The sequence below is a fragment of the Saimiri boliviensis genome, chromosome 12 (genome assembly GCF_048565385.1).
Source record: "Saimiri boliviensis isolate mSaiBol1 chromosome 12, mSaiBol1.pri, whole genome shotgun sequence".
Classification (NCBI taxonomy): Eukaryota; Metazoa; Chordata; class Mammalia; order Primates; family Cebidae; genus Saimiri; species Saimiri boliviensis.
Genome location: NC_133460.1, coordinates 53,433,885 through 53,461,491, shown reverse-complemented (window position 1 = coordinate 53,461,491; position 27,607 = coordinate 53,433,885). Strand labels below are relative to the sequence as shown.

The window sequence follows — 27,607 nt, the reverse complement described above, 5'->3', positions numbered from 1 at the left end:
TCCCAGCTACTCAGGAGGCTGAGGCAGGAGAATTGCCTGAACCCAGGAGGCGGAGGTTGCGGTGAGCCGAGATCGCGCCATTGCACTCCAGCCTGGGTAACAAGAGCAAAAACTCCGTCTCGGGGAAAAAAAAAAAAAAAAAAAAAGAGTCAGACCTCATTGCAGAAGGTGTAGTTCAGTAACAAGGTAGAAGTTCATCAGCACTAGTGGGTCTGGAGTCACTGAGTGAACAACAGAAACCTGCTGAAAAGCATAATAAATTATGTTAATAGATATACTAATTTTGAACAACTCTTTCAGCTTGGAATAAACTCCACTCATGTTTCATTCTTTTTATATTGTTGTTAATGTAATTTGTAATCTGTGGCTTCTTTAAACATAAAAGTATAAAAAATATATTTGTGTGTATCAATTCTGTAACTACCTGTCATGTAAATATTCTTGTTTCTAATTTTTTTCATTGTTATTTTTGGTTCTATAAAAATACAAGCATTTTACCTGCAAATAATATTTCCTTTCTTTTTTTACTTTTGAGACATGGTCTCTCATTCAGTCACCCAGGCTGGAATAAAGTGGCACAATTACAGCTCACTGCAGCCTCAACTTCCCAGGTGCAATCAATCTTCCCGCCTCAGCCTCCTGAGTAGGTGGAACCATAAGCGTGCACCACCATACCCAGCTAATTTTGTAGAGACAGGTTTCACCATGTTGCCCAGGCTTCCTGTCTTTACTGTTTCTATACCTTTCTCATTTTTATTAGAGTGTGATTATCTGACTTACATTTTTAAAAAGTAAGCCAGTCTGTTGTGCTGACGATATACTAAAGACAGCAAAGGTGGAAGGAAAGAAACTAAGAAGCTACGGCAAAAACCTAGGCAAAGGATGTTGGTGCCAGAAAAGGGAAGTGGGGATACAGATTACTTTAGTGATAAAGATGGCATAAGTGATCAGATTTCAGGATATATTTCACAAGTGGTGCCAATAGAATTTCCTTAAGGATTAGATGTGAGATATAAGAGAAAGAGAAAAATCAAGAATGAGTCTAAGATTTTTATCCTGAATAACTAGAAGGATAAAACTGCCATCAAGTAAAATAGAGAGCTGTAGGTAGAGCAGGTTTTGGAGGAAATATTTGGAGTTCAGTATTGGACACGTTAGGATACCAAAAATATAAACACATTTATTAAATAAATGCTGAAAGAACAAGTCACCTAATTTCTCAAACATGATTGACTCTCCAATACTTCAATATTACTATGACTAAGGACACAGAGTGCTATGCTATATAGGGCACAATCTACTTCACTGCAAAGATTTGACAAAAGGTGCCATCTTCCCATCACAGAATTAGGCCTATATACTGACTACCACCTGCAGGGAGAAACAAAATGGGCTCTTCTAAGACAGAACTAAAAGACCTAAATTCCGCTCCAGTATATTCCGTATGATCTTTGTAATACACACACACACACACACACAAAATGAGTAAAGGACATTATAGGTACAGTAGACAACGCTGAGCTCCCAAAAGTTTCATGACAGAGGTAGGTAGGTAGGTAGGTGGGTAGGTGGGTAGGTGGGTAGGTGGGTAGGTAGGTGGGTAGGTAGGTAGGTAGGTAGGTAGGTGGGTGAAGGGAGGGAGAGACAGAGGCTAAATACATTTGAGAAAAATAAAAAAATGATCCCATGGCTCATGGTTCTAGTAATGCAGTCATTCTGTGCCCCAGGGAGACCTGACAAGTTTACTTCAAAAAAGACATCTTGGATTTAAAATCTGAACTCCAGGACCTTAAAATTTCCTGTTTTACATTATGATACATTTTTTCCTTTGTTCCATGCTACCTCCTTTCATTCCTGCAAGAAAAGCCATAAAGAACAAAATAGTGTACAGATGAGAAAACTGAAGCATAAAATTATTATGATATAGATAATACAAAGGTAGCCAAAATTAGAATCAATATCACATCCTTTGCCAACTATCTACCCCTTATAGAATATCTAACATGGTAAAGCTATCATACTAGATATAAAACAAGATTATAAAAAGTTACCACATGTAATACAAAAATATTTGAAAAAAATCAATACTTCAATAATCACAATACTCTCCCCAGTTACTGACAATTATCATTAAGCTTTGACCACTGCTGTATATCCTGCATATAAAAGAATTTCATATGGTGTATTCTGGCTTTCCACTTACCTATAACTCATAACAATCTATGTAATGTTTTGGTAGAAAATGCTTTATTTTTGTTATATGTGACATTAGGGTTTTTCTTTTATTTTTATGAGCTAAAGATAATAATGAGCCCCAAACTTCTATATCCTTTAGTATGTATTTTACATATGGGCAATAAAATATATAACAAAACACTTTCCATTTTAAGTTTTTTGGCAGAAAATCTCCCACAGTCTTTAACTTATTATTATTATTTGCTACAGACTCATTCTAAAAGCAAGCAGCAGCCCATTTTCTCCAGATGACTCATAAACTAAAGGCACAGTATAATGAAGTACTCCAACTTAAAATACCAAAGGCTAAATATAACCTCTTCCACAAGATTAGAAAATTCAATGTCTCTCTTTATGCTGTAAGAGCCATCTTAAAGGGTCACCTTTAAAAAACATAATTAGCACGCATGGGAAAAGGACAGGAAAATTTCAATTAAAAAAATTTTTAATAATACAATTAGTGTGTTAGGGTGATAAGCAAGAAAAAAGATCTAAAAGAACGTAAATTTTTTTTCTTTAAGCATTCAGCAAAAAAAGAAGAAAACTTCAGAAAAAATAAAATTAGGGGTTTTTTTCTCATTCTTTAGATAAAATACTTGTCTCTTTCATAAAAGCATTTAACACCTTACTAGATGAATACTGGTCACAAACACCAAAAGTTATCTATGGTTTGTTGTATAAATTAGAGGACTTCTTCAGTCATTAAACAAATGAAAATCCAGTTTCAGTTGTTTCATTTGAGATTACCCTTTAGAGAATAGGCAAATATCCACAATATTTAAAAAATATTTTGCATACAAAATTAAAATATAAAAACATATGAAATTACTAATCAAAAGTACTGATAGTTTTTCCAAATGAGTAATAAGAAAACTAGACCAAGATCATTACAAAAACCGTAAGTCAAAGTAAAAAACAGAGGAAGAGTATAAAGAGGCAGGCTGACAAAGTGAAGCTAACTCTCAGAGACAAAGAAAGAACTGAACAAAAAAAATCTGACAGCTTTTGAGACCTTAGATTTAGTCATTCCTGAGGCCCAATTGAACCCCTATGTGAGTGTGTGAGTAGTTTAGTGACTTGAGTTACTAAATCCCTAACACAGCACTAGTTTGGTTTCCTATCACTTGTAACCAAGAATCCTAATATACTGTAAAAATATTATCTTGAGAAAGAGTAAACTAATTGTTTATATGGCTATGAAAAGGTATTGATTTTCAGGTGTACTATGACATACATTCCATTCTCCCTCCTTTTTCTACAAAGGAGAATTTTCTTTCCTTTTGTTTGACCACTAAAAAAGAAAAAATCACCAAAATAGGATTGACCATAGTAGTTAACTTCAGAGTCAACTTTTCAGAAAAGCACACAATTAAGAAAGTAAACTGAGAGCAATTTTCTTGAAGTAGTCAGCTTTTTCAAAAACATAGTGCCACTTTTAAGAGAAAAATTAGTTGGAAGGGAATACAAAATGATAAAAGGACTATTATATTCATGATGAAATTACTGATGAACTCTGTATTTTTCATTTTGGTTTTATGTATTTTCTAATTTTTCAACAAAAACCTAACACTCTGAATCAGAAATAAACATGCTACTTTTTAAATAAGGGTATTTTTTTTAAGTGTTTTAACTTTCTTCATGGTCCCAGGCTATCGTTGCTTAAGCCAAATATTCACACAGTTTTAAGAGGTGAAATGTTTATTTAGCCCAATTCAGCAAAGTACCTACTGCATCTAAAGCAGAGTATGATTTCAAAAATATAGTTCCTCCAGCGAGTTACGCAGGCTCATGCCTATAATCCCAGCACTTCGGGAGGCAGGCTGATCACTTGAGTCCAGGAGTTTGAGACCAGTCTGGGCAACAAAGTGAGACCTCATCTCTACAAAAAAATAGTATTTAAATAAATAAATAAAATGTAGTTCCTAGAAGAAACTATAGACAGACTTCAGGGAATGTATTTGTTTATATAGTTTTTTAAAATTAGCCTCAAAATGGATTAAAGAAAAGGAAAAAGAATTCTTTTTGGTGTAATGTTTGAATTGCAAGGAAGTTTAATCAGGCTTTATGCCACATTATAGCCCAATTCAACAATATTGAGAATAAACTCTGAAGTGTGTGAGCTGCTTCATTCTGTTATTTTTATTTCTTACCTATTGACAATTTTCAAAGTATCCACTCACTCTCCAAATGAGCTGCAATACAGTTTTATAAAATATTACTTACTTTTCATATAATCTCCAAAAATAATTTCAGGCAGAATACCATCCACGAATATTAAGAAAGCAACGAATATTAAGAAAGCAAAGTGAAATAATGAAGTTACCCATTTTAGATACTATTTTCTAATATAAGAAATAGTTATCAAAGTTCCATTTCAGAGATACATAGAGAGGTACCTCTAATATAGCTCACCTTCACCGAAATATTTTTAAAGTTTATAAATTCTGGCCAAGGCTAGGCATGGTGGCTCACACATGTATTCCCAGCACTCTGAGACGCCAAGGCAGGTGGATCACAAGGTCAGGTATTCAGGATCAGCCTGACCAACATGGTCAAACCCCATCTCTACTAAAAACACAAAAATTAGCTGGATGTGGTGGTGTGCACCTGTAATCCCAGCGACTCGGGAGGCTGAGGCAAGGGAAGCGCTTGAATCTGGGAGGTGGAGGTTGCAATGAGCCGAGATGGCGCCATTGCACTCCAGCCTAGGTGACAGAGAGAGACTCTGTCTCAAAAAGAAAAAATTAGCCAAAAAACCCCAATAAGACTTTAAGATAAATTACTCTGTAATGAAGTTTTAAAAGTTTATGTTCACCTTTCTTTAACACCAACACAGATTTACATGATCTCTGCTAAACCTATCATTTAAGATTCTAATAGGCAACCATCTTGTCTCATCTCCATACATTTTCTATGAGTCATGTTTCACTGTATTTCAAGCTGATATAACAATTTGAATATTGGATTTTATATGTTCCCTCCCCAAATAACGTAAGCCAAACTTAATTTTATTGCTCATTATTTACAAATATGCTTTACATTCATGTCTCCTAATTCTTAAAAAGAAAAAAGTCATACTGACTTTGCCCAGGATTTCTGTAAGTAAAGACACGTAACAGAGCATTTGAAAGGTTTTAAGTAAAAAAACTACTTTAAAAATATTATTTCTTTTTTTTGTTTGTTTTGTTTTGTTTGAGACTGGGTCTCAGTATATCACCCAGGCTGGAGTTGTAGCAGCACAATTATGACTCACTGCAGCCTCAACCTACTGAGCTCAAGTGATCCACCCACTATAGCCTCCCGAGTAGCTGGGATTACAGGTCCATGCCACCATGTCCAGCTAATATTTTTTTAGAGACGGTGATTCACCATGTTGCCCAAGCTGGTCTCAAACTCCTGAGCTCTCCCATCTCGCCATCCCGAAGTGCTGTGATTACAGGTATGAGCTGCCATGCCTGGCCTATTTCTAAATCCAGTAACTTTAATGGCAATACAAACAACAATCTTATACTCAAGTTTCATACAGAATATATTTTATACCAGATATATTTTTATTTTTTCTTTTCAATTCAGTCAATAACACTGGTACATTTCCTACTTATATTTCTACTTCATGTACTAGGACACAACATCCCCCTGTCTCGTAATTACTTCTTAATTTTCCTTTACGACTTGTTTTTCTGGACAGCTCATTATCGTAGATTTCCTTAAACTCTAGCTCTAGTTTTCTCATCCAAGAGATCGTGAGTGATCATATCTGCTCACTCCATTTATATGTTCACAATTCTTACATATTAACTCTAGCTGAGATTGCTATCTTGAACTTCAGGATAAATGAGACCAGCTAGATTCAAATCTCATCTTTTCAATTCCTACCTATATGACCATAAGCAGGTCTCTGTGCCTCAGTTTTCTCATCTGTAAAACAGAGATAATAATGCTAAAGATTAGTAATGGTGGCACATGCCTGTAATCCCAGCACTTTAAGAGGCCAAGGTGGTAGGATCACTTGAGCCCAGGGGTTCAAGACAAGCCTGGGCAACATAGTAAGACCCAGTCTCCTTAAAAATAAAAAACAAAAAAATTGTTCTAAATAATAACTATTTCATGGTAGTATTCTCATGAGCATTAAGTGTGATAATACATGCAAATCTCACTTGCCACAATGCATAAAATGGTAGCTCTGAGGTCTGGAGTTGACTGGCCTTTTCCTACATTACGTAAAAACCATATGACAGTGTGTTGATTCCTCAAGGATCTAGAAATAGAAAAACCATTTGACCCAGCAATTTCATTACTGGGCACATACCCAAAAGATTATAAATCATTCTATTATAAAGACACATGTACATGTATGTTCAATGAGGTACTGTTTACAAGAGCAAAGACCTGGAACCAACCCAAATGTCCATCGATGATAGACTGGACAAGGAAAATGTGGCACATATACACCATGGAATACTATGCAGCCATAAAAAAGATGAGTTCATGTCCTTTGTAGGGACATGGATCAATCTGGAAACCATCATTCTCAGCAAACTGACACAAGAACAGAAAACCAAACACCACATGTTCTCATAGGTGGGTGTTGAACAATGAAAACACATGGACACATGGAGGGAAACATCACACACTGGGGGGTGGGGGGCTAGGGGAGGGATAGTGGGGGGTGGGGAGGTTGGGGAGGGATAACATTGGAAGAAATGCCTGATGTAAGTGACGGGACGATAGAGGTAGCAAACCACTATGGCATGTGTGTACCTATACAACAATCCTGCAAGATCTGCACATGGACTCCAGAACTTAAAGTATAATTTAAAAAAAAAAAAAAAAGAACCATACTCCTGCCCTTGAGCAAATTAACTGCAAATGTCATTGTCTATAAACCACAATGAATAATTCCTTCCTCAAGAGTCTGCTGTTTCTAGCAAGATTATCAGCTTGTTGTCAATACCAGAGAATGTAAAAACTGGAAGTTCAGAAACTGGAAAAAAATAAGTTGTTACACAGTTGGAAAATGAGTAAATCTGTTTAAACTACAGATACTTAACTAGATAGCTAAGTCCTAGAACTTCCACTGTGCTCATTCTTCCAGGACTTAGAATGTGCCTGGGCCCTTGAGCACTCAGTAAAGCCTTGGTAAGTTAGTGTCTCAATGCTTACAATTGGCCAAGATGTTTAAAAAACACCTTCAGGCCAGGCATGGTGACTCGCACCTGTCACCTTTGGGAAGCAGAGGTGGGAGGATCACTTTAGGCCAAGAGTTTGAGACCAGTTTGAGCAACATAGCAAGACTCTGTCTCTGAAAAAATTAAAAAATGAGCCAGGTTTGGTGGCACACACCTGTAGTCCTAGCTACTTGGGAAGCTGAGGCAGGAAGCTCAGTTGAACCCAAGAGTGCAGGTGAACTATGATCATACCCCTGCACTCTAGCCTGAGCAACAGTGAGATTCAATCTCTAAATAGATATATAAAAGCACTGGTAAATAAATGGGAAATTATTTAAAAAAGCAGCTTACACAAACATTTATTCAGAGATTAAGACCTTAAGGATAAGGTCTTAAGAATATTAAAGAGTATTTGTTAATCTGAAATAAAGGATATCAGTGATAATACATAGTACAGTATAGTAAATAAAAATAAAAAATTAAATGATATTTAATTGTATTGTACTATGTATTATATCGCTACATAGTATTGTACTATGTATTATAATTAATATCCTTTATTTCAGTTTGACAAACACCCTCCCAAACTGACTATAACCTCTCACTTACTTTTAAACCACTAAGTCTATTGATTGCATTGCACCTACCAAATAAACTTCAATTCATCTCTCTCCTCTTTAATCTCACTGACACATTTCAAGGTCTCCTTATTTCTTATTTGGACTATTCCAGCAGTCTAACAGGGTTTTGTTTGTTTTGTTTTGTTTGAGGCAGGATCTCACTCTGTCACCCAAGCTGGAGTGCAATGGTACAATCTCAGCTCAATGTAGCCATGATCTCCCAGGCTCAGGTGATCCTCCCACCTCAACATTCTTAGCTGGGACCACAGATGTATGCCACCAGGCCTGGCTAATTTTTGCGGTGTTTTTTTTGTAGAGATGGGGTTTTGCCATGTTGCCCAGGCTGGTCTCAAATTCCTGGACTCATCCATCCACCCACTTCAGCCTCCCAAAGTGCTGGGATTATAGGCATGAGCCACCACACCTGGCTAACTGGTCTCTTTGACTGAAGAAAGCCTTCTTCCAATCCATTCTCTGCATTATTTAATCACCTACTGAAAACAATTCTAAACCACTTAGCACAGTGTGTGAGTATATACAATATATATTTATATAAAATACAACCTGGTTTAATGCCTTTATATCTAAAACCACTCTAAATTCCCCAACTCACATACTATCTTCAGTCATATTGAGCTGTTCTCCAATTTTAGCATGTGTTGTCTGAGTGAGTACAAGGTGTTCTCATAAAATGCTTTTCTCATGTCTCTGTACAAAGACTATTCACAAGTACAACCATGCCACACACTCATTTTCTAACCTGTCTATCATTTTGTCTAAGTTCCTACTTGTCTTTAAATACTCAGCTTAACGCATCATCTTCTCTGTGAAGCCTATTCCAACTGTTAACCTTCCAACTCTAAACTAGATATTCCTCCTCTATGCTCTTAGAGGTCCCTTTCAAGTATTTATCATAAAGCTTATCCTTGCTTTGTGAATTACTATGTGAGTCCTCAGAATTCTGAGACTGCCTGCTCATCTGTACAATGGCTAATAATATCTATAACTAAAGTACTATTATAAGGACAAATACATGAAGGGCCTAGCACTTAATAAAAGTTCCAGTAAATGATAGCTATATGATTAATATTTTTCTCAAAAGTAAGTACCCTAATATTCACTTTTCTAATTCCACTAGCTATCCCAGTACTTGGCAAATAAATAAGTTGTTACGCAGTTGTAAAATGAGTAAATCTATGTTTCACAAAGATGACTCCTGTAGCATTGTAAAAGATGAATATGAGGAAGTCCTGCAAAAGACCCTTTAGGACCTCAGAAGAGAATCATTTTTAGAATGTTTTTTAAAACCAAATACACATTCTAAACAGACCCAGATTTGGCACCTCATTTGAAAATTACTACTAAAGGGAGTTTCTGTTAATTTATGTGGTAGTAGGAGTAGGGAGTTGGAGAGATGGAAGGGGACCAATCCCTCATGTGTCGTTGGGATAGAAGAAACAAAGCCAGCGAGGTGAGCACTATGGCACCTAATGCAAGAGACAAATATGTGGGCAACATAAAAGAAAAAAAGAGGGATGAGATGTAAGAGACATTTCAAATGGTAATAAGAGTTGGTGAGCAACCTGGTTGTGAAGGTTTAAAAAGTGGGGATCAAAGATGGCTGAAAATATCTAGTATGGCAAAATAAGTTAATTTTAATATCAAGTCAAAAAGCAAGGCACAGAAATTGACCCAGATTTAGAAACTGGCAGGGTCAAAAGGGAGAGAGAATTGAGTAATGGCAAGATGTAGCTGAAATAACTGAGCATGCCACTCAGGCTAGATAAAGAGAGCAAAGTCAAACTAGGAAGAAGTTAAACAGGAAGCTAATATGAGTTACTTTTCTTAAAGCAGTTCTGGGTAGGAAGTAGGTTCAGAACATGGTCATAAAAGGAGGTTGATCAAATGGAATGGAGATAAAGGTCGTTATAAAAGAGGACTCCAAAAAAGTGTGGCAATTGGTATCACAAACGTCATCTATATGAGAACAACTAATAAGACAGCATAAAACAGAATATTTGTAAAACAGGTACCAAAGTTTCTGAAGAAATTGAAGAGATCTAGGATGGGCACGGTGGCTCACACCTGTAAACCCAGGATGTTGGGAGGCCAAGGCGGCAGGATCATCTGAGGTCAGGAGTTGGAGACCAGCCTAGCCAACATGGTCAAATCTTGTTTCTACTAAAATACAAAAAATAAGCCAGGCGTGGTGGTGCACACCTGTAATCTCAGCTGCTCGGGAGGCTGAGGCAGGAGAACAGCTTGAACCCAGGAGGTGGAGACTGCAGTGAGCCCAGATCGTACCATTGCACTCTGGCTTGGGCATAAACAGCGGAACTCCGTCTCAAAAAAAAAAAGAACTCGAAGAGATCTAAAAGAGTGACACAGATAAGAACTCCACAACCTTCCCAACAAGTTTTCCTTAGGCTGATCTAGTATTTACCTATGACTAAAGTGGCTAACTAAAGCTTGCTTCTACTTCAGTATGTCAGAACCTACCATAGTCTTCCTGAACAAACTACCCTCATGTTATTTTTTTCAATAGATCTTTGAGGGTTTCTTATGGCAGGAAAAATACATTCTATATCAGGTAATTTTCATGTACTATAAGACAAAAATAACAGGAAAAGAAAAATCTGGTTTTATACTAAGTGCTCACTTGATAATCTTATACTGGAAGATCTCATTAAACATTTTATTCTAAAGGTTCTGGTAAGGGAATGACTCAGATGGAAACAAGAAAAAACTTCATATATATATTTGTCACAACCAAGACCACTTCTGCAGAAATACACGTTTTCTGGGAAACTTCCACTGTTCTTATCATCGTAGTTATTCTCATTACTGTGCATAGCTCCAAAAGCAACAAAACGATTTATTAAAGTAGTTAAATCCAACAAAGAAATAAAACTAAATCTTACTACTCTCAAAAGCTTAAGGGAATTATTATATTTTATGGCTATTCATAATATTTTAGTACATTTTAAATGATCCAAATACAGTGTCTTTTCATAAGTACTTTGGCATCACCATGCAATTTTAATCCATATGCTTAAACCCCTCTCACAGTTTACAGGAACAAAGCAGTTTTGATTCACACAACAATGCCCTGCAGTCAAATACACTCATGAGGTATTAATTTACAACTTCATCTGTGATCAGTTAAACTGCATCTGAAATCTTAAACATTCTTAAAAAGCTCACCACAAATAGTTCAATAAGAGGTTTTTTGGTAACATTACTTTAACAAAAAACATGTAAGATTAAATTCTATTGTAAAATAAAACCAAATGCCACTTGCTTTTAAGGATAACCCACTAACAAAACAATCTTTTAAACTGTCACCTTTTACATCTAAAATATTAATTAAAAATGTAACAGTGCAATCAAAAACATGTGCTTTGTAAGCTTTTGCAAGAAAAGTCACAGATAAAAAAGAAAACCAGTTTCATGAAGACAATGTGCATATTTCAACAAATAAAATGTCTCTTTAATCAATCCTAGGAGCCAGATTTATTAAAATGTCAGGTCAACCTGAATCATACCAAAACAAAAGATTAAAATTACCAGTTTTTCTAAACAACTAAAATGTCAGGTCCATACGAGTTATGGACAAAGACAGCAATAATTTTTTAAAAACATGAAATAAATTTCTAATGCAGCTCACATTAGTAAAAAACAAGTCACTAACTTCTCAGAAAACTTGCAGTTTTGATCTTCCTATTTATATAATCTGAACCTTACAGTGTTTACTCGTATTTTTTCTTAGCTAGCTAGAGTAATAGTTACTTTAATTGATCTTCTAAGTCAATCCAAAGAATTATTATCTCACATTACAAAAAGTCCAGAGCTAGAGCAGCTCCAGGGATAGGTAATTTATGATGTCTCATCATCAGCATGGACCTAAGTTCTTTCCATGTTTTTCCAGTGTCATCTTTAATGTGATAACTTTTGGTCCCCTAATGGTTTCAAAGTAGCTACACTAGTTGCAAGCAACAATTTAATGTCCGGGATCATAAGAGAGACTGCCTTCCCCTTGTTTATGTTTCTTTACCAAAAAAGTGGGGAAATTCCCTCAATAAACTTCCTCTCAGGACCACTCATTATTAAATCAATAGGAGAAGGCATAAAATTACCATTATTGGTTTGGATTGATTCAGGCTCAGCCCACGAGTGTAGGAAGAACCCAACTTCCCATAAAGTACATGGGTATCTGATAAGTGATGGAAACCAGCACATCAAATCAACAGTATCAGAAGAAAAGCATCAAATCAACACTATCTTCACACATTGTGTATAATACATAATAGCCATTATTTCCTTTACATGCTTCAAATGAATATTATCCAAGTTGAGTATACCTTATTCGAAATTTCTTTTGAGCCTCTTGTTGGCTCACAAAAAGTTTCAAATTTTGGAGCATTATGAATTTCAAATTTTCAAATTGTGGATACTTTGCCTGTATTTATACCAGTGTGGCAAACCTTTTTGTAACTCTTATATCTCAACTTGATTAACTGAGTATCTCACTAGAAAACTTAATTTTGCACCTAAATTAGGGAAGACAAGATAAGAACTACAATTCAAAATATGTGTCAAACTTTCAGTAAAACCAAAAGACTCAAAACATGCATGAATATCTGATTCCTTCTGAAACCTTACTAAAACTCTGAAAGACAAGAAAAACAAAAAAATAATAGTGACAAAATTTTGGACAGTGGAAAGCAGAGTGAGGTGCAGTTATTAACTCAACAGACCCAAGAAAGCTAAATTCTAAACAGCAGGGAGAAAACCAAAGGTACAGTGCCATAGCCCCCAAAGGCATTACACTGTGTGGCATTAGGAATCTCTACAAGTAGAAATGAAGGCTAGAAGGAGAGAAGGAGAGAAGGAGAGGGGAGGGAGGGAGGCAGGTAGGCAGACTTTGACACTTCTGATTTTATTCTCCTTCTTGACTCCCAGAACTTGGAAACAGCACATTCCTATAATTAATCTGGTCTAAGAAATATCTAGGCCAGGAACAGTGGCTCAAACCTGTAATCCCAGCATTTTGGGAGGCCCAGGTGGGCAGATCACCTGAGGTCAAGAGTTCAAGACCAGCCTGGCTAACATGGTGAAATCCTGTTTCTACTAAAAATACAAAATATTAGCCAAGTATGGTGGCGGGCACCTGTAATCGCAGCTACTCGGGAGGCTGAGGCAGGGGAATCACTTGAACCTGGGAGATGGAGGTTGCAGTGAGCCAAGATCACGCCATTACACTCCAGCTTGGGCAACAAGAGCAAAACTCCATCTCAGAAAAAAAAAGAAAGAAAGAAATGATTGAATAATACCATGAGCTAATGATACCAACATCATGGAAGTAGCCCATTCAGATCATGTAATAAAGACTCAGACATTTGACAAGTCCTACCCAGACACAATGATTGTCTTTTAATTTCCTACTCTTATAAATAAGCAGAAGCAAAGATTACCATTTGAGAAAAAAGACTACAAGTGTGAAAGATAGAGAGCAAAATAAACAATTTTAATGGCAACTTGGAGAAAAAAGACATGCAGGGGGGTTAAAAAAAAAAAAAAAAACCTTGAGGAAAAAACGTATCTACCATTAATATCCTCAGAGAGATGAAAAAAGAGATTGCATTCATGAGACAAGAGCAGATGCTATTTTTTTTAAATCAACAAATACTATTTTTTAAAGTATCAGAGAATATGAATCCTTTGAGTATTAAAATGACAGCAAAAAATCTTAGAAAGTAAATAAAATTAGATGAGAAAATAAAATTTACATGACCAATCCAATATATTCAAAATCCATATAAACTGGAAGTTTTAAAAGAGAACAAACAAAATGGGAAGATGTCGTGGACCATCCGGACGGGTAGGCACGTCTGCCCGGCGGTCTCTCGACCTGCAAGAGGGTCCCAATACCTGGAAGAGGGAGTGCGCCTGAGAAAATAATAAAGACAGAGAGAGAGAAAGCGAGGCGTCTGGAGGGCTGATACGCTGTGCCTAAACAGCAAATTTTATTTTTCAAAGGCCAGGAATAAATACACTTTCTTGGCTCTGGTTTACGTCATAGTAAGAGGAATGTAAATGTATGCCTCACATGGCCTATACAATAGAGAAGTCAAATACACAATGGTTGCAAGACGAAATGTAAATGTATACCTTACATGGCCTATACAATTGAAAAGTCAGATACACAATCACTGGTTGTAAAAGGTAACAATTTCCTGTGATCACAAAGCTTGTTTGCATCCAGACATTATTCCTCCTGGCTGCAGGTATCTCTGGTTTGATCTTGTTTTAGAACTGAGATGTGAAAAGGTTTTCTGGTTTTGCTTATCAGAATATCTTTTAACCGGATTCTCCTTTGTCTACTCCTAACTCAACTCAATTTCCCCATTCAGGAATCTCTGAGTCAGGAATCAAAGCCATCCCTTATGGTGGCATTTTGCTTTGCAAATATCGACAGTTAAACCATTATCTAGGGTGCAAGGCAGTCTGGTAAGTAAGGTTTAAGGATTATTCTTAAAGTCATAAAAAGGTTAAAAGCAGGAACTGGTTGCCGGTAGGGGGTCACTCGGTCTAGCAGCAACGCATAGTTTTAGGCCCAAACGATATTGTGGTTGATATTAGAAACTGATCATTCATCTTTCTTCCTGTATTTCCGGATAGCTTGACTGCCTCCAGTAGGAAACTGTGTTTGGGATCAAACTCACCGTATAGTGAGACTCACGCCTTTTAGGGGTCTCACACGGGAGTGTTCCCCACAGGAAGAAATCAAATAAATGAATAAAGAAAATTTCTCAGAACTGAAAGATGTAATACTCCATATCAGAAGAATCCACCACCAATGTGCTGAGCAAAATGGATGAAAAGAGACACATACCAATTTGTTATAATAACAAAGATAATCCTAAAAACTTTTGTAGAAAAAAGGTAGTTTCCAACAAAAAGTCAAGAATCAGAATGACATCAGATTTTACCACAGCAACACTGAAAGCTAGAAGATAATGGAATAGCACTTTGAAAATAGAAAGACAATTTTGACAAAAACCAAAAATGAAACATGCAACTGAGACTTAGAATAGTTTTGCACCAAAAAGATGATCACTTTAAGCTGCTTTTACAATAACCAAAATACCAAAAAAGGAAGTAACATCACTCAAATCTGAGTAACCCAGTCATTTTAATTCTATACAGAGACCAAGAAAAACAGCATTGTGGTTTAATTCAGAGTTCTTCCAGAGTTATGGTTTAACTCAGAGTACCTCCAGCTCTCATTAAGAGATTTGACTAAAACTTACAATGTTCATGAAATGCTTTCTTCCTCGTGACAGAAATCATGCAAAATCAAGAGTAATGAAAATAGCAATAACATTTTATTTTCAGTAAAATTAGAAGACAATATAGTCAGCATGTATTACAAATTAATAAAGAAAAGATGGAATAATCAATTATGGTATAGAAAAAGTATAAATGTAGGCTCTAATCTCTGTCAAAACCAGCTGCCTTGGAATAGGAAGAGAACACAAAATCCAGTGGAGGAAATTCACTAAACAGAGCCTGTAAAAATGCTTCTTCAAAGTGAGAAGAATACCATGAAATGTATAACCATACCACTAATCTGCCAAGTTAAAAATAAGACAAAGATGCCCATCCCACTGATACTTAACATTATACTGGAATACTAGCCAATACCATCAAACAACATAAAGGAAATTAGAGGTATAAATACTTGGAATTAAGAGGTAAATCCTTTACTACTTGAAGCTTTTATTATTCCATAGTTTTAAAAAATGAAAAAAAAATTAATCAAAAACTTACTACACACAATAAGAGAATGTGGTGAAGTGGGTGGGTAAACAATAAATACATAAAAGTCAGAAACTTTCATTTACATAAACTTCTATCAGCTAAAGAAGATAGGGATTCACAAAACCAATGAAAAAGATAATAAGACATATAAGAAAATAAATTTTAAAAACTCTTAAAAGCATTAACAGAAGACTTGAAACAGAAGCAATGAAGAAACACACCATGTTCTTGGTTAGGAAGATTCAATGTGAAGATACCAATTTACCTCAGGTTGATTTCTAACTTTAACATAATCCCAGTATCAAAGAGATCTTACTATCCTTCCTAAAAAAAAAAAAAAAAAAAAACCAAAAAGCTCTAAATGTCTAAATGCCAGGATTCAGAGCTTTTTTGTTTTTTGTAGGAAAGATGATACAGATGAGATAAGATGAAACACTGAAAAATAAAAAGAGGGAAATTCTGAAAAACTAAAGAAATGAGAGGGAAATAGCCCAATTTGGAATAAAGCTATTTTAATATGTCAATAATAAAACTGGGATATGGACAAAAAGCCACAGCATGGAACACAAAAGTCAGTCCACAAATAAACCAAAATAAGCATAGAAATTTACATATGGTAAAAGTGGCATCTCAAAATAATGAGAAAGAGACACAGTAACCAATAAACAGTACAGAGCAACTGGACAAATAGCTAGCTATAAAAAATAAAGAAGACTATGCCCGGCCACAAGAGTGATTTTTCTTGTAGTCATAGGAATTTAGAAATTTGCCACACCAGCAGGGCCCTGAACTTTCTACCCATAAGTCACTTTGTTTCCCTAACCTTAAGGTCTATTCTAGTTGATAAAGGGGCATCTATTTTGGTCTCTCAAACCACACCCTCAAAGACTGGCACTTAGACATGCTTAGAGGCCTTAGAAGCTGCCTCAGAATCAAGATCCTTCTAACCTTGTCATGTCCCCAACCCCAGCGCAAAGAGAGGCTCTCTCTGGTATTTTCTTATCAGACCCAAAAAAACTTCTTTCCAAAAGAAATGCAATTGTCTTAAATCCCTTGCTAGGGATCTCATCACATCAATCACATAAGAAGAAACTGGAATTCATAATCATTACTGCCCAGAAAGACTTTATCTATTCTTCTGATGGCAGCTCCAACAGATTACCCAGGAGGCCTTCATTTGCATAGGAAGACAACCTTTGCTCCTGTGCAGCTTCACCTCTCACCTTCTCATAATGTCTGCCTCCCACCTAATGATTTACTGGCCCTCAAAAGAAATGTCTACATTCCCTATCTCCTTACTTTTCTTTTTTTTTAAAAAAAAAAAGGTGTATAAGCATCTGTACTTCACTGGGTTCTCTGAGTACCATATCAAAAATGTAGTTCCTCCAGTCAGGTACAGTGTCTTATGCCTGTAATCCCAGCAGTTTGGAAGGCAGGCTGAACACTTGAGCCCAGGAGTTCGAGACCAGCCTGGGCAACAAAGTGAGACCCCATCTCTATAAAAAATAACATTACAATAAATAATTCTGAGCTTCTCCCCTGCTATGCACATTTAAATAAAATTAAAATTAAAATTTGTATGCCTTTTCTCCTATTAATCACCTCTGCCACCTGTTAGAATGCAATCCCTCCTCCTCCTTGGCCTACACAATATGAAGATGACAAGGATGAAGATCTTTATAATGAACCACTTCCACTCAATGAATACTACATAGGTTTTCTCTTCCTTACGATTTTCTTAATAACACTTTGTTTTCTCTAGCTTTATTGTAAGAATACAGTATATAAGACACATACAAAATATGTGTTTATAGACTATTTATGTTACTGGTAGGGCTTATGGTCCACAGATTATTAATAGTTTTGGGAGGGTAAAAAGTCATATGTCAATTTTCAGCTGTGCAGAGGGTCAGCATTACTAACTCTCATATTGTTCAAGGGCCAACTGTATGTAGTTTGACCTTGAGCCAAAAAAAAAAAAAAAAAAAAAAAACAGTTTAAAGCCGTTTCTTCTTAAGTCCTTGATGAGAAAGACCTTTAATATTTGAGTCTATCCTGAAGAATATAATGAAAGCTATAGACCTTCTCAGAAAAATGCAAATTCACACAAAAAAAATTAGACAGAACTTTACAGAAGGTTTAGGACAACATGAAGCCCATACACCTGCCTGCTGCAAGCTGAATTCTCTGAAAACAGATACTGAAGTAGTTTTGGGTATACAACGTTTATTAGCAGTTAATCCCTGTGTAAGAAATCCAGGGAGAAAGTAGAATTGGGCAGAGGGAAAAATCAAATTGCAATTCAGGCCCAACAAAGCCTCAAGCAACCTGGCAAGGATCTCTGGGGGTGTATCACCTGTCAGAGTTGTCTCAAGCCTGAAAAAAATGCCTGGGCCTTTAACCATGTTGATTGCAGAATAAGAGCTGCTCTGGGAAAGATGTGACCTTGAACAAGGAGGCGCTCTGCAATTGAGGTAAACCCTGAAGGAAAGAAGCTGACAGCTTAAGGCTTCTTCTTTCTTTCTTTCTTTTTTTTTTTTTTTTGGCTGTCCTCCGTAGGCCAGGACAGCCAAAGGCTTTCTGATGACTGACCTCCCCACAACTGGGCTGCAATTCTTCCTTGAAGGAGGAGCAGAGCTGCACATCTTCATGTCCACCACGCTCCAACTTCACAACTCCTGTTTCACCATTTTTAAATTCTCTCATCTCTTATTATTCACCCTTTCTCTTCTTTTCTACTTCTAATTACACCAGTGTGCTTAAAGCAAAAGCCCAAGCATCTGTAGCAGAGAACATCTGCAGTATAAGAACCTTGTAAGAGGTACTCTATAGACCATGAGTTGAGTGAAGTTGAACAGGGGTAGAAGGAACCCCACTCAGAGCAACACGAAGCCCTACTGACTGAAGTGTATTTGTAAATTGCTGGCCAAAGCTATAAATGAAATAAGTTCACGTAAGCAACTGAGAAATTAACAGCCAATTTCTATAAACAGACTTTCCAGCAAACCAGCAAAACACAAGTGTCTTATAATTTATCCATCACAATAAAGAGCAATACAATATCACTATTTGGAGATTATAAAATTAAGCATTTATAATACTATCCTTTAAATTATAATCAGACTTAGAAAATAAAGCATGTTGGCTGTGATGGCTCATGCCTGTAATCCCAGCACTTTGGGAGGCTGAGGCCGGTAGATTGCTTGCATCCAGGAGTTTGACGCCAGCCTGGGCAACATAGTGAAACTCCATCTCTACAAAAAGTCAAAAGTTAATTGGGCATGGTGGTGTGCACCTGTAGTCCCAAATACTCGGGACGCTGAGGTGGAAGGACTGCTTGAGCCTGGGAGATTGGCATGCAGGCAGCCATGATTATGCAACTACACTCAGCCTAGATAACGGAGTAAGACCCTGTTTCAAAAAAAAAGAGAGCAAGAGCATATTTGTAATGTTTTCATCATATAGTATTTAAACAAATTAAATCTACATTTTCAAAGAAACAGATGAGAATAAACAGAAATGAGGAGTAAAAAAATTTCTCATATCCCTTACAAGGAAAATTAATTTTATATGTAACATTAAGTAATGCAAAATATATTAGCAACTCTTCCCCTTTATGCAAATAACTATACATATTTTGACTCAGTCACATTAAAGACAGTAAACAAATCATCTACACATCATAACATAAGTATATTCAGAATAATTAAGGTTTCCCTACATGTTAAATCCCTGCAATTAATTTACTATCAATGGGTTTGCAGTACAGTCAGTTTCTACTCAGAAAAAAAAATAAGTACTTATTTGCTTGACATATCAATGGAAAGTTCAAGCTAATATGAAAATGTCAAGTGGCTTTGTCATATCAAATAATTACAATTTTGATAAATACTAGTAAAGAAAAAAGAATATACTTAAAACAAAAACTGCCTTAAAATATACCTGAATATAAAGTAGACGTAAGTAGACATCCCTAAGCACAAAAATGTAAATAACTTAAATGCTTAATCAACAAGGTTAGAGCAAAAATTTCCAACATTAGAACTGAAAATTATTGCCAAACATCAATCAAGGTCTGTCCTATCTCCAAGCTTAAGCTAAGTAACTGTCAATCTGGGGGTAACAAAAACCCCCAGAACTTGACACTGAGGTGAATATATGTTATAGTAAGAAAAATTCTCAATATAGAAGCCTCTGTTTATAAGTAGGGCAAGTTTTATTTTTTTCCTTAATCTAAAGTGACCATCCCTATATATATTCCTGCCAAACAGAAGACTACATTACCGCTATATGTATTCTATTAAGACTTTTTTTCCCAAAATATTCTAGTTTCTCTACACTAAAAATTGGTCGTGAGAAATAATTCCTCTCTTAATGATCTATGCACAAATGCCATAAGAAACTTATGGAATCCACAGTTGCTGCCTTGCCACCTACTTGGAAATTATCTGGATTTAAAGGGCCTTAAGCCTACCGAATTATCTGGCTATGAAAAGTCTGATCAGCAGACCTACAATGTTTTTGCCTTTAAATTCTCAAACTCTTAGTCTTTTAACAAAAGATCAATAGACATCTAATATTGATGCCCAGACTCTACTTTAAATTCAAAAGCATTTTTCCAATGTCTCTTACTATACTTACTTTCAGTTGCCAAGGCCAGCAGTTCTCAAAGCATAGTTTAGGGACCACAAGGGTCCCCCAAAATCTTTTCAGGGAATCCACAAGGTTAAAACAATTTGCTTTGCCACGTGCAGCGGCTCACACCTGTAATCCTAGCTGTTTGGGAGGCTGAAGTGGGAGGATGGCCTGACACCAGGAGTTCTGGACCAGTTCAATACATTGCAACAGATTGCAGGCAGAAACAGATGAAAATCCAGCTGTCTTCCACTGAGTCAGACATTTAAAGAGATTTGCAATAAGCAATACCATTGTTTTAACAATTTTTTTGGTTTAGAAAATGTAGTTATTTTTCACAAAAATGTGCTTATGCTAGCAAATACTGGCATTATAGTTATCTTTTACTGAATATTTTCAACTGTCTCCATGTTAATTTCTAACATGGCAAGTATCAATAGATATAACCCACTAAGCAATAGAACTTTGGGGCATAGGCACACTACTTTTCACATGTTTAATCACTTTCTTTATTCTTCGAAATAACTCCTACTGTTGAACAAACCAATTCTTCACCATTTAGTTTTTTTTAAAACTTTCTCTGCTTTTAATTACCATCAGACTAATATCTCTCCCTATTAACATGTCACATTCTTATCTTTCTTATTTATTTATTTATTTATTTATTTATTTATTTTATTTATTTTTGAGACATAGTCTCCCTCTGTTGCCCAGGCTGGGATGGAGTGGCATGATCTCAGATCACAGCAACCTCCACCTCCTGGGTTCACCATGTTGGTCTGGCTGGTCTTGAACTCCTGACCTCAAGTGATCCAACTACCTCGGTCTCCCAAAGTGCTGGGAATACAGGCATGAACCACCACAGCAAGACATTGTTATCACTTTTACACCTACCTAACACAATATTCTTAGAAATAAATAGCAACTAAAGCACAAATACAACCAACATAGTACAGAATAATAAATACAATAACCAACCATAAAATGACCAGCCATGTCAGTTTACACTATTTTTGGTCTCATATGGTTTGTGTCCATAAGATATGGTGAAAATGAGTAAAAAGAAATTCTTCATATGTTACACTGATACTTTTCAAATCTGAATAGAAGATACCAGTATAAAGCTGTTTGTAGCTAACCACAGTTATATACGCCATAAGTCAAATAATATGTACCACTATATTATAAGGAAATGAATTAGTTCTATTCCATCACTATCAAGAGTTTCATGTGTATTGTTAGTTATTGGAAACATAAGTTACTAAATCTCTAAAGTTCAAACAATTTAAAAACAATTAAGGAGGCTCTTTTCTTGAGACTATACACAAGTTAACCCAAATAGATTATAAGAGTGTTACAGTAGGTAGGGGAAAAAATTATGATAAATATAAGCAATATTTTCTAATAAAGATGAATGGTAATAGAAAAATTAATGTTACATTTTAAATGCATTTTGAATATTGTGTACAACAATGAAGCACTTTAATTAAAAAACAAGTTTAAACCACACTTAATCATTCATCTTTCTCCCTTGCTGCCAACTTTCTTTTATTCTTCAAACACATGAGGCAGTTTATGTTATTTCCCCAAACAATAAAACCATTTGTCATAATTTCACTAAACTTATTGCTAGTCCTTAAAGATAATTTATATTTCCCAATGTAGATTAATTATAAAAATCTTGCAGAAGCTAAATCTCCACATTAAATACTAAGATAAAAATACTGGCAAGTCATGAATAGGACAATATCTACCAATGTCATTTTTAGCACTGAAAGTGGTAATCAATAAATTGATAATCTGAAAATTGAACTTACAGATTATAGGCTAATTTAAAACATATAGCAAAGACTGATAAAATCCAAACATGTCTGGCTAATAACCATGCTTATAAGTGGACTAACATTTCTGTAATATCTAATATATGCCAGGTACTAGGCTAGGTATTTCACACACATTATCTTATTTTATCATCACAATAACTATATCAACAGTTATATCAACAATTTTGCCAGTGAAGAAACAGACTCTGAGCAGTCAACACAACTAATAAGTAGCACAGATGAGATTAAAGTAAAAACAAATTCTAGTGAAATAAAATAAATAGCATAGGAACAGACTAGTTTAAAAAAAAAAAAAAACTTTATTGTGTGTGAGTGGCTGTTGCTGTTTCTTAAAGATATGGGGACTTGCTCTGTTGCAATCATAGTTGACTGCAGCCTCAAACCCCTGGGCTCAAGCAATCCTCCTGCCTCAGCCTTCTGGGTACCTAGAACTACTGGTTCATGCCAATATCTCTGGCTAACTTTTAAATATTTTGTAGAGATAGGATCTCATTATGTTGCCCAGGCTGGTCTCAAACTCCTGGCCTCAAGCAATCCTCCCACCACAGCCTCCCAAAGTACTGAGATCACAGGTATGAGCCACCATAACTAGCAAAAAAAAAAACAGCTTGAAGATGACTTTCTCAAAGAAATAAGTGCAATTTTACAACCATACTTTATTTCCCTAATAACATCAAATTTTTCTTTGAGGATATCATCCTTTCAACACTCTTCATCCATAAATTTCCAGCACTGTTAATTCTATCTCCAGTTGCATAGTAAATATGGATCCCAAACAAGCCAAAGCAGCCTAATATGACATAATACCACACCTGTTTTTAGAGCCACTAGAACAGACACACATATACAAATGAGAAGGATACAAGCCAAAAGCTGATGGCAGTACCCTACCTCTAGAAGATGAGGTGAAGAGGGTCCAAATAACATTATTTGAACCACTGCATCATGCTTCATCTAAAATGAGCCATACCAAGATCTTTTTAGATACATGATCCAATAAATTTCCATTTACTTAAGCCAGTCTGAGTTAGGGTTTCTGCCACCTGCACAATACACATATCAACAAAAATTAAATGGTGTAACCCATCTCCAGAAATCAAATAATGCATTAAATTATTCCCAATCTGAAATCTTAAAAAAAAAAAATGTAGCAGGAATCAAGGAATCATCTTCAATACAGTCATCCCTTGGTATCTTTGGGGGATCTAGGACCCCACTTGGATATCAAAATGCACACATACTAAAGTACTGCAGTTGGCCCTGTTAAACCATACATTCGAAAAGTTGGCCCTTTTTTCCATATACATGACTTTCACATTCCTTGAATACTGTATTTTCCATCCATGTTTGCTTGTAGATGCCAAACCAACCTATATAGAGGGCCAACTGTATTTGCTGGGGAAACAAAAAAAAAAAACAAAAAAAAAAAACTGCATAAAGTGGGTCCACACAGTTCAAACCTGCGCTGTTCAAACCTGTGCTGTATTTGCATATAACCTGCGTACATCCTCCCCATACTTTAAATTATCTCTAGATTACTTATAATACCTAACACAATGTAATGTATCTAAACATTTGTCGTATTGTTTAGAGAATAATGACAAGGAAAAAAGCATACATGCTCAGTACACATGAAATTTCTTTTTCCCTAATATTTTCTTTCCACAGTTGAATCCACCAATGCGGAACCCATGGATACGTATTTCAAATACACATCTGTATGTCAAAAAGTTCAACAGAATTGTACATTGACCTAGGAAAAGGCCAGTAAAGCTATTAAAACACCAAGTTTCTTCTGATTATATCATTTCAATATGAAAATTTCAATTATCTTATTTTAATATGAATTTTAAGTGAAAATACATTCTTATATATAACTTTACAATTAGAAAGAAATGAACTGTCATTTTTAAAACAGTTTATTTGGTGGACAAACTTCTTTACAATACAAATTTCAGGATATTTTTCAAAATAATCACTGGAGAAGAAAGTATCAAGAACTATAATATTACTTTGAGTTATACTCAATAAGACAGTTCACTCATTTAATACACAAGCAGTAACCCCTTGATTTGTGACTGCCTTTCTGTCTTTTTTTTTTTTTTTAGACGGAGTCTTATTCTGTCACTCAGGCTGGAGTGCAGTGGCACAATCTTGGCTCACTACTGCAACCTCCACCTCCCGGGTTCAAGCAATTCTCTGCCTCAGCCTCTTGAGTAGCTGAGACTACAGGTGCCCACCACCACGCCCAGATAATTTTTGTATTTTTAGTAGAGTCAGGGCTTCACCATCTTGGCCAGGCAAGTCTTGAACTTCTGACCTGATGATCCACCCACTTCACCCTCCCAAAGTGCCAGGATTACAGGTGTGAGCCACCCACCAGGCCTAGTAGCCTTTCTCTTTTTCTACTCGGAGGCTATCAAGCCTCCAGAGACTTCAAATAAGCAGGCTAAGACTAATGGCACCACCTAGCGTCCTGTACTGGCCACTATCTGATTCACTGTCTTCTACTTCCTTTTGCCGCTGGACATAGGCTAGTCTTCTTCCATTGCTGTTTTTCTTTAGTAATCGTGCCAAAAGTCATTTCTTTCTCATTTCTATATACATACACATCAACACATCATCCTAAGTCTCCTTCTCTCATCCCTCTCTCTGCAGTTGTCCCATTACGTTAGGAACAACTATTTAGTATGCCCTTGATCTTGGCCAGGTACTTGGTCCTTCTGTATTATCACCACAAGCACTTTGTAAAGCTAATAGAACCCCTATTCATATGCCCTAGGTCCCCTAAATCTCGGATCATTGGACAGGCAGTGCAAATCTAAAACCAATTTGCCTAATTACTACCCATATGACCCATGTACTTTTTAAAAAAAATTCTTTTCATACAATGGTCAAACCACAAATCCAATTTATAAAAATTGATGGTAAATGAATCAGTTATATCGCAAAAGAAAACAAATGGCATTAAAAGTGAAAATTAGATTTTTTAAAATGAGGCTCAATTCACCACTTGAAAGCTTCCAGAAGTTCTGACTTTGAAAAAGTTATTTTTTCACTCTCTTGTAATTAAGCTGAGCTTTTCTCAAATATCATCACAGAAAAAATGTTATTGTTCACATCTGCTGGTTGTAATATCATTCTCTAGTATTTTATATTATAAATTCCAGTGTTATAGCTTATCATCAGTTAAATCAATTTTAGGAAGAGGGCTTGGACCTAATTATCACTGTTATTTTCATCTTAAGAAAATCTAGCCAGGTGTGGTGGCTCACACCCATAATCCCAGTACTTTGGGAGGCTGAGACAGAAGGATCACTTGAAGTTCAAGACAGCCTGGACAACAAAGCAAGATTCCATCTCTACAAAAATTTAAAAAAAAAAAATACATATTTTTTTAAAAAGAAAATTCAAGTGAAATATTGGTATAGGGACAAACTGACCAATGGAACAGAATTAGAACCCAGAAACTGACCCCCATGCAAACAGAAAACTATTATGACAATGGTCTTTTCAGAAAATTATGGAAAGATAACTGTTTATCCATATGCAAAAAAAAAAAAAAATCAGTCTCAAACTCTACCTCACATCATACATTAAAATCACATACAACCAGATAAAAGATCTACTTCTGCAAAGCACATATAGGAAACTCTGATCTCCAAGAAGGAAGGAATTTCTTAAATAATGCATAAGAACATAAAGCATTTAAATTTGATTACATTTTAAAACTTGTGTGAGGCAAAAGACATCACAAAATTAAAGACAAGTCATATACTAGGCACAGGCATATGGTAAATATAATCAAAGAATTTGTATCCATAAAATACAAAAAACTCATACAAATCAGTAAGTTAAAATATTTCAAAAGAAAAAAATGAACAAAGGACACTAAGAGGCAATCACAAGATGGAAACTGTAAAAGGTAAATATACATGTAAGAAAACAGGCTCAACCTCACTAGATACTTTTAAGTGCCAATTAAAACCACAGTGGAAGGCCGGGCGCGGTGGCTCACGCCTGTAATCCCAGCACTTTGGGAGGCCGAGGCGCGTGGATCACGAGGTCATCGAGACCATCCTGGTCAACATGGTGAAACCCCGTCTCTACTAAAAATACAAAAAATTAGCTGGGCATTGTGGCGCATGCCTGTAATCCCAGCTACTCAGGAGGCTGAGGTAGGAGAATTGCCTGAACCCAGGAGGTGGAGGTTACGGTGAGCCGAGATCACACCATTGCACTCCAGCCTGGGTAACAAGAGCAAAACTACGTCTCAAAAAAAAAACACAGTGAAATACATTTCACACCTATCAAAACAGAAATCAGAACTTCTCTTTTTCCGGACCTGACGGAGCAGGAGGCGCCATCATGGGAGTTGACATCTGTCACAACAAGGACCGAAAGGTTCGGCGCAAGGAGCCCAAGAGCCAGGATATCTACCTGAGGCTGTTGGTCAAGCTGTACAGGTTTCTGGCCAGGCGAACCAACTCCACATTTAACCAAGTTGTGCTGAAGAGGTTGTTTATGAGTCGCACCAACCGGCCACCTCTGTCCCTTTCCCGGATGATCCGGAAGATGAAGCTTCCTGGCCGGGAAAACAAAACGGCCGTGGTGTGGGGACCATAAGGGATGACGAGCGGGTTCAGGAGGTGCCTAAACTGAAGGTATGTGCGCTGCGTGTGACCAGCCGGGCCCGCAGCCGTATCCTCAAGGCGGGGGGCAAGATCCTCACTTTCGACCAGCTGGCCCTGGACTCCCCCAAGGGCTGCGGGACCGTCCTGCTCTCGGGTCCTCGCAAGGGCCGAGAGGTGTACCAGCATTTTGGCAAGACCCCAGGAACTCCGCACAGCCACACCAAACCCTACATTCGCTCCAAGGGCCGGAAGTTCGAGCGCACCAGAGGCCAACAGGCCAACCGAGGTTACAGAAACTAACCTTGGATCCTGCCCTCTTAATAAAAAGATTTTGGATGTGAAAAAAAAAAGAAATCAACTTCTATTTATACCAGTTGTTAGCAAGACAATTGAGAAAGCGAACACTCAGATACCACTGGAAAGAACAACTCAGCAACATCTAGTGAAGTGCAACATGTGCATGCCCAATGACACAACAATTCCACACACAGGTATAAACCCCAAGGAGCACTAGCCTATAAAACTTTTTATGATAATGGAATTATTCCATATCTACAATATCCAGTACATTAGTCACTAGTTACATGTGGCTATTAAACAGTTTAAATGTTGCTAGTGCAACTGAGGAACTGATTTAATTTTAATTA

The 27,607-nt window shown here is 36.4% G+C and overlaps 1 protein-coding gene and 1 pseudogene across 7 annotated transcripts in view; one reads left to right on the top strand and one right to left on the bottom strand.

Annotated features, from left to right (window-relative positions):
* ADK (adenosine kinase) overlaps positions 1 to 27,607 on the bottom strand; it is a 582,906-nt gene that overhangs the window by 438,079 nt on the left and 117,220 nt on the right. The window lies entirely within an intron of this gene.
* On the top strand, positions 26,662 to 27,314 carry LOC101043500 (large ribosomal subunit protein eL18 pseudogene; annotated as a pseudogene).